The following is an 8895-nucleotide window of genomic DNA, read 5'->3' as shown; positions in this document are numbered from 1 at the left end:
ATAAAATGGTAATGAAGTTCATAGCCCCATCCTGGGCCAACCATCAGGACCGGGGCAGGGCCGCTGCTGACTGGCAGAAGCAGAGAGCAGTGATGGGCAGGGCACTTTAAGTTTAAAGTACACATGTCTCTTTGGCTGGCCGTCTTTGCAAAATTTAAATCTCTCTGACCCACGACAGCTGGGTTAAAGAAACTATAGGGCTCCTGTGTCCTCGGGAGTATCGAAGGAGGCCGCTTCCTCCTATCCTGGTGCTTCTCTCATTCTGCATGAGAGCAGCGCCAGGATTGGTTAGTGCAGTTTCCTGGGTTCTGCATTGGAGTCTGCCTCGAGAATACCCGAGCGAGGAGGACGTCGCTCCAGGAAGGTAAGTGTATCTATTTTATTGTTTTTTTTGCACCAGCCTCATCACCCTCCATACAAGCCAGCCGCTACTGGCAGAGCCTCTACTCACCTTGCCCTCCGTAGGCAGGGGCGTAGCTTTGTTAGAAAGATTGTTGTGGGGCGAATTTCAAATTTCCAACAATCTCGCTGACGCTGGCATATAATATTAAAATACATTATAAAACTAGCATAGCAAGGTGCATTAGAGGGGCTTTAGGGGCAGTGGAAAGGGAGAGGAATGAGGATTGGTAGTGGTACTAAGCGAGGTAAAACACATGGGCGTATTTATTTACTAGCCCCTTGCACTGCTTGTACGTTACTTTTCCCATATTAAAAGTGACGCACCGGCGGCGCAAGGGGCTTCTAAATAAGCCCCACAATATTTTGTAAATTAACACGTTTGTGTCTCTTTGGAGTTCTGGAGAAATCCAACAGACACCTCACCATACCCGATCGGAAGCCACTGTAACCAACTATTAACAGAAATTACATTTATTATGGGGGGTGTACTATCCCAAACGCTCCCACTCAAGCTACACCCCTGTTCTTTGGAGCATAAACACACACCTACGGATGTCGAACTTGAGGTTCTCAGAGACTATCAACGGTAAACGTCATTTATTGAGAAATGAAAAGGGTACTACATAGGTTTCGTTGATTTGGCCGTGCTGAATTCTACCACATCATATGCAAAATCCAGAGATTGTACTGTATGCTCTTAGCCACTAGGTGGAGCTGTCGCACTTTAATATATCGTTCTGGAAATAAACTTGTGTGAGGAAAACTGAGAGACCATGAACTGAATTATATACCAGTGTCATTAAACACATTATCACTGTGTCTCTTTTTTTTAAGAATAAAGGATAACGGAAGAAAGCAATTATGTATGATACCCGCGTGTTGCATTTCATAGACAGATAGGGTTGGTTAGACCAGTCTGCCAACCAGACTTTATTGGACACTACACCAGGCAGCTTTCACAGCCAGGACCCAAAATAAAGCAATTACTCTAACCCTAAAATCAAATGCACCCTTATTCAAAAACGGCCCTTTGTACACATATCAGGATCAGGCAATATCACAACAGGCAATTCAAAGGAAAGCTGTAGTTCTTTTACAATCGTGCTCGCTTTCTTGTGTTCGCCTGGTGGTGTATGAGTGTGGTTCAGCCAAGTAAGGGAAGTCTGTGAACCCGCTTTTTAGGTCGGGTTGCGAAAAACCTGTTGTGATCTAAAGTGCTTGGCATGGAGGGCTTGCAGCCTGCTCGTTCCTTACCATTTGCTGTCTTATTTGTCACTCACATTTGCGTACTTCTAATTGGTGGCTTGCATTCCTCTTCTTGTGTTTGTCACTCCCCTGGAGCATAGCCTCTTTATGATCTATTTCATTGGCTCACAAGTATCCTTCCTCTGCTCACAGTTACAATATATTTTTTTTCTTTTTAATTCAGCTCTCCAAGGGGCATATTATCAAGGACGGCGTTAAAAATTATCGCCGGTTTAGCGGCAGAAAGCTGCCGCTAAAGCGGCCATAATGGGCTTGATAATATGCCCTTGAGAATTCCAATAGAAGTCCATGTTCTGGTGTGAACATGGGCTTCTATTGGAATTCTCCAGGGCATATCATCAAGCCTATTGTCGCCGCATCGCTAAACCGATGATAATTTTAACACCTTCCTTGATAATATGCCTCATGAGAGTACATTTTTTTTCTATCACTCCCCCTTGTGTGCTTTTTCTTTCTCTTAAACATCTTCCTCCTTGGCATGTCGCTCTCCACCCAGGGCCGGACTGAGACCCAAAGAGCAGCCCTGGCACCTTTTGTCATACCAGCCCCCAACACTGCATAGATAGAGAGCGAAGTAAAGGGAGAGACACCGGCCACTACATGGCAGTTTTAAAAGGTTTGTTATTTACTTTTTTTTAAATGGGGGAAACTGATGCATTTAGCAACACATTATTCATCAAATACTACCATTTTCGGATCCCTTTTCTCTCTCGCTACTACTTTCTTCTGCCTGCTCATTCTTCTTCTTGGTCCCTCACCTCCTATTCTCTAACTACAACATCTCAATTATTATTCTTTCGGCCCTCCTTTCTTATACTCCCTCCTAGTTTCTTTTGTTGTCCTTCTACCCTTGTTATTACTTCATTCTTCCTTCTCTCCTTCTCTCTCTGCCCATCTCCTTTTCATTCCTCGCCTCGCTGTCTTTCCTCGTTTCCTAAGTAATCTTGACTCCCCCCTTGCTTTTTTCATCTTTGCTCCTTCTTTCTTATCCCCTTTTCTTGCTACCTTCCCTCTCTACTTTCGCCCTTCTGCTCTTCAGTGTACCCCTTTTCTCACTCTACCTCCTTTGTGTCTCCCTTCTACCCGTTTCTGTTCTTTCCTCTGGTATTGCCAACCTTTACTCAGCCCATAGGTGACTGGTAATGATTTGTGTGTGTGAGAGGAGTAGCTAGTCCAGTGGTTCCCAAACGTTTTCGATCCGCGGCTCCCTTGACCCATTGGCTATTGCCCGTGGCTCCCCACTGTTACTTTTTTTGGAGGGAGTGTGTGGGGAGGGTGTTAGCCCGGCCTCGGTACTAGTTGCATTTTCCTCGCTGAAAATAATTGGGATAAAGCTGATGAAGGTATTATAATCATATACTCAGGGTGTTTAGTATTACTAAGGCAGCACCTCTAATAAAAGTTTCCTAGGTACACTGCTTTGCCCATGCCTTTTTTAGAGTACCCTCTCAAACTATTTTATCCCACTTTCAGTGCTAGATAGCACCCCTATGGATGTAGGCCCCATTGCCGAAGTTATTCTGAGCTTGAAGAATATTTGCATGCACTTCCATGTCTACCCATGTCATATGTGCCAACACACGTCTCAGCAGGGTGACTCACGATTTTTTAAACCACATACCGGTTTATTTTTACTGTCTCCTCCCTAAAATTGCCTCCAAATAAATTCCTCAGATTATTATTATACTTTATTAAACGTCCCTCTTTCTTGCTTATAAATGGTGGCATTATGCTGTATATGGTGTTTTACTTCCCTGTGCTCAAGGAGAGAGAAGGCCTGTCTGGAAATGTGTGTGTACTGAAAGAAATGTGTACTGGAAGTAACTATGATTCAAGTAAAAGTGTCAATACTTAAGAATACTTAATGTGTATAATAAACAGGACAACTGTACTTTCCTGATAACTTGTATTGGTGTAAAATACATTTGGGAAAAAAAACTATTAACAAATGTAACAAAATAAATCAGGCATCTTCCGCTTACTTTGGGAGTGTTGGAACGTGGGGTTCCAGTGAAATATGGAGGTCACCTCCCTTGACATGCCATCAATTAAGCACTACGTTTACAGCTTTAGGCATGCCACTTACAAATCATCGACATCATGTGTTTAAGTCTAATTAGTTTAACTGAAGCCAACAGACCTTTCAACATTAAATGCATTAAAGTGCTTGGAGCATGGCTCCCCTGGCTAGGTTTGACAGCTCCCCAGGGAGCCACGGCACACAGTTTGGGAACAACTGGGCTAGTCAATTGTGTGCCTTCTCTCGACTTTTATGTTAGTATGCAGAAGTTAGGGACTAATGAACACCATTGATACTGAGTTCACTTAAATGTATACCTTGCTCATGTAGAGAGCAGAGTTCTCATGCACAATGCAGTCAACACAAGACTTCACGTTTATATGGTACTTTGTTTTAATGAAAAATTTTGATGGGCAATATATTTACCTGCACGTTACAAATGTTAGATTTTTCTCCGTTAAGACTATGATGCGGTCACGGCCTTGCTTCACTAGCAGCTATGGGCTGAAAAAACTGAAGCTAAGGCTTGTATTTATCTTGCACTGGCTGCTGGAATTACCGCCTCCATTCAAGCTTTGGTGAGAGTGGCTGTGACAATTGAAAATTGGCCCACTGCCCTCCAGCTCACCAGGGAAATGCCCAGTGCCCAGTCTGGCTAGTCCGGTCCTGTCTCCGTCCCACCAGCTTGTCTGTAAAAGCACAGCAACAGGAATTTTTGCAAGGGGTTTGAATGAAGAACAGATTTAAGGGTAGAGTGTTTTTTTTCTCGCCTGCATTCCACGTATTGCATGAAAGCAAAGGCCTTGCTACACAAAATAGTTGATGATGCGGGAAGAAGGTCTGGCTGCTGCCCTTACCTGACCTTTGAGGCAGGAAGTTGTACTTACCACCTGCTGGCGGCCCATAAATCCGCTCAGCGGACTACCACATAGGCCCAAATGGCTCACTACTGCGGACAGTAAATGACGCCTTGGCAAGTGCTTGCATTTGCATTGTGGCATGCTCTTAGTCTTTTTAGGTCTCGCCTAGCGAATGCAGCGCATGCGCTGCATTAGCTATTGCGAGTACCTTTTGGAATCGATTCTGCCGAGGGCTTTTATGCACGCGCCTGCATGGACAAACATGGCTGCTCTTGCCATTTGTCCATAGCAAACAGCATGCGCGTGTCCGTAGGGACTGTGGACAGTCCCACACCATTTTGTTGCTATAGCAACGAAAATGCCCCTTTGCGTGTGCTTTGTTTTTGATTTTTGCTGTCAGTTCCCCAGGGCACTAGCAGGCCTCCACTTCTGTGTTTTTGTTGCGATCAGCTGTCCTGCAGATGCCCCGGGGCACAAGCAGGCATCCACTTCTGTTTTTTTGCTGCGATCAGCTTGTTTTCTGTCTGTGTATTGCTGCTTAACAATCTCTTGATTAGCTGGCTTCTACGCTCCCATGCAACTATCCTTTTTCTGCTTTTTAAACGCTTTATGAGATTGCTGCACTTTATTGCCTCTGTGTATTTTTCCCCATCTAGAGTCCACGTTGCTCTCTTTCTCCTGTGTTGTTTCTCCCGCTGCCCATGATGTTCGTTCTACCCCAGTTCCCTCCCCAAGCCCACTCCCGCAACCCATTCATCCTTTTTAATTAAAAACAAAATACTTTAAAACGTTTAATGCTTCATTTCAAAACTGCAATTTCACGCTCCTTGTTTGTTATTTACCAAACAACTTTGCATCAGTAAATAAAAAGAAAAAAAACCCAGCAATGTCATTTTCTAGGTCAGTGCATGCATGTTGAACACTTGCATGCCTACAAAATGACGCAAGGCCTGCATGATCGCACTCTATATTTTTTTTAAGCTGGGATGCAAAGCAGCTGAGATGCTCTTCAGCATGGCCAAATAAGATTAGCAAAGCGTATAGCTCTAATATCCCCGATCTTTGGCTTTGCCAATGCTTGTTTTGAAAGAGGATAACATTTTTTTAAGACCAAATACCGTCTCCAGCTGTAGCAGGGGAACAATAGATTGTTATCTACATATTGCTGAAACATGCAAATCTAAGAAGTCACCTATGGCTTAAAACATCTTTAACAAGCATTGGAAATGCAACAGGCCTTGCCTTTGGTTAAGTTAAAGTCATTTTCTTTGCTAATGGTATTGTATAGCAAAGCAAATGGCTTTATCGTAATAAAAGGCGAGACCTATTGCATTTATAATGCTTGTTTAATTCGGTTCAGAGTTTCTCGAGTGAAAAGTATTTGAAAATGCATGGCATTTAAAAACATTAAAAACATCGGAGTCAATGTATGGTTTTTATATACCATGAGATACCATAAGCTATATGTTTGCTTCCCCCCAGTATACTGAAATGTTTATACGGTTATATTTATATTGGGTAAAAAGGTGATGTTCTAGAGACTCTTATGATGGGAAGATAAAGAAATAATAATCCAATATTTCAGTCTAAACGAGCTCAGATGATAGGTTTGTGACTAATAGTAACTGACACATTGTGCTTCAGGGCAAACAAATGATCTCAAAACCTTTGCATACGAAGATACCAGTTTTTAATTCTTTGCAAGTATATAATCTTAACCACTGCTCTAGTGCTAGCAAACCTTTAGTGACCAGTGCTGCAAAAAATAACATCAAAATTGCTGCCCTTCTTTGTCTCTATTTAACCCTTGTCCGCTGTTCTATCTCTGAGGTAAGACGTCATTAATATTTTTGACTAACTCAATTCCATATGTCCTCTCTTGTCTATCCTCCTCATTTCTTGCGTTAGATACACCATTTTTTATCTTTGGGCCTGTGTTTTACCCCTAGCACATGTGGGCCTCTGGCACTATGGCCGCGATGTCTGCAAAGACACAGAGCCCTAAATGTGGCAAGGACTTGAAATGTTCCTATTCCTCCTTTTCTGGGCCTCTGAAAGCGTTTCCATCCCTGCCAAATTTTCTCAATGTTCCTTTATTAAGCCAATATGTTTCAAAACAGTGACAGTCGTTGCACCAACAGCAACTTTCTTCCTTCTCTGAGCCCTACCCGCCTGACTCCCAGGTTGCTTCTGTTAAAGGGTAAAGGACTCACCAGGGTTCAGGAGAGACAGAGCAGCAGGCCCATGTAAGCCACATATGAGAAAGTAGGCATTGGGCACACAAACAAAGTGAGCAGGAATCATATTGGTAGGTATGCACAAGAGGACATGGGCATGAATGTGCGGAGGACTCATAGGCAAGGAGGCACAGGGGCCAGAAGAAATGAGGCACATCATGCACAAGGAAGCATGTGTGGGAAGAATGGTCCAACTGGTGCAGGAAGACATCGGCAATAAGGTGCAGGAGCAACTGGAAGGGTCAGGGAAAGAGAGGGAGTCTGCAGGACGAGCGGGGTTCGCAGACAAGCATAGGAGTTGACTAGATGCCAGACAGCACAGGGATGATTAAGCAGTGGCAATAGTTGGTGTGTGGTATATGAAGGGTAATGAGCTACGGGTGACAGGGTGTGTAGTGTCATGTGTATAATAGAGCATGGGACCCTTGTGTTGCCCGAGAGACTCCCTAGTCTAGTGTTATAAGTGTTTGGGTGTGGCTAATAAAATTCATGATGCAGTACATTTCAGTTGATAGTTACACTCTAGAGAATAAAGACGTATAATACCAAGATGTGTGTGCGGTGTAAAACATTACATACTACCGGACTGGCGAGGACGCTACAACTGGCAATGAGATAGGGGATATGTAAATCCTGCAACCAGAAGTGTTGAGAGTGCCCTCCCAGAGAGTTTGCTGAGGCCAGGTGCGCCTCAGTCAAAGTGAAGAATCAACGGTTGCCATATGTGGAGTCAAAGTGCAACTCCAGTCAGTGCGGGACATTCGAAGAAAGGGAAGGCCCCACGGAAAGTTTAATTTATCGTCAGACAGAAAATTGCACCGAGATAAGGAGTGTGACGCCACAACTTAAAAGAGAGCAATCATTCATCCAGTACGGTAACGCTAAGGGCAGTGACAACTAGGTACAGAAAGTACACAAATGGCGATGACCAGGTGCATGCGAATGCTACAGTCGGAAGTATATGAGCACTAAGAAAATACTAAGAAGCAGAGGTCAACCAGGTGTAAGGAAGTGTGAAGGAACGCCGCCTCAGAAATGAGAAACAAGCATCTACTTACCAATCATCTTCTGACCTCAACACCAGGCCCAGCAACCCAGATGCAAGCACTGGGTCTGTACTTGTGAGGCTGTCGAATCCTGCCAAACCGACAAAAGAGGCTGTGAAAGGTGGTTGGAACAGTGCAATGTTTCAGCTCATCCATGGCCGCCGAAGAGAGCGCCCACTACAGCAATACCTCCTTCCTAAAACAACCTTCCGTTTTTGATGTTGCCAAGAAGCAGAATATTGATGCAAGATGAACTGTCTGGATCAAAGCTTTCAATGGCTTCAGTGATGCATTGGAAGAAGCAGATGACGAAAGATAATCAAATATATCAAAAACTTAGCAGGCAACAGAATGAAAGAAGCGATAAAGAAAATACCCAGAGGTGAAGAAACTTCATACCGTCAAATTAAAGAAATACTGAACACCAGATTCCATCAGATGCAGTGCGTTGACAATGAAAGGTGCATCTTCAATTAAGACAGACAAAGAGATGGTGAAACAATGGACACCATTCAGTTGAAAGACTTGAAATGCTCGTCAAACACTGTAAGTTCAAATTAGTCAATGACAAAGAAGACATTCATCTCAAAGTCATAGATGGTTGCTTGTCCGAATCCTTCAGACAGAGAATGCTGAGAGAATCGCTCAGTCTGGAGCGTGTGCTTATGGCGCCAGAGCTGGGGAACGTGGTGATAAACGAGCCACTGACATAGAGGCCAGAGGAGCCGAGAGTGAATCTGCATTGAGCATGAAATGTCAGAAAAAACACAAGTTATAAGACTGCAAAGTGATGCCTCAGAAGGAGAAGCAGCTGCGTTTTTGATGTGCATTTTCCTTTCCACATGAAAGTAAGTGTTCCACCATTCGGCAGATATGTAAAGGCTGTGGTAAAGAGAACCATTTTGTAACAGTTTGGAAAGCGGGAGTAAAAGTGAATGCGTCATGTCGTGAAGATAAAATGGCTGCCAGTGCATCACGCCATGAGGATGAAATGGCTGCCAGAAAGTTTCAGAGGCATTCCAGGCACTCCTACCGCAGTAAATGCCAACATCAGTTAAGACAAG

General features: G+C 43.8%; 1 long non-coding RNA gene across 1 annotated transcript in view; it reads left to right on the top strand.

Moving 5' to 3' along the window:
* Positions 1-259: 259 nt before the first annotated feature.
* Positions 260-8895, top strand: part of LOC146805646 (uncharacterized) — an 88758-nt gene continuing 80122 nt past the window's right edge. The window contains exon 1 of the long non-coding RNA XR_014967867.1: positions 260-364. This is a non-coding gene — a long non-coding RNA (uncharacterized LOC146805646). The remainder of the gene's footprint in view (positions 365-8895) is intronic.

Source organism: Triturus cristatus, chromosome 8 (genome assembly GCF_964204655.1).
Source record: "Triturus cristatus chromosome 8, aTriCri1.1, whole genome shotgun sequence".
In the NCBI taxonomy this organism is placed as follows: Eukaryota; Metazoa; Chordata; class Amphibia; order Caudata; family Salamandridae; genus Triturus; species Triturus cristatus.
This window is presented reverse-complemented; position numbering and strand designations above follow the sequence as displayed.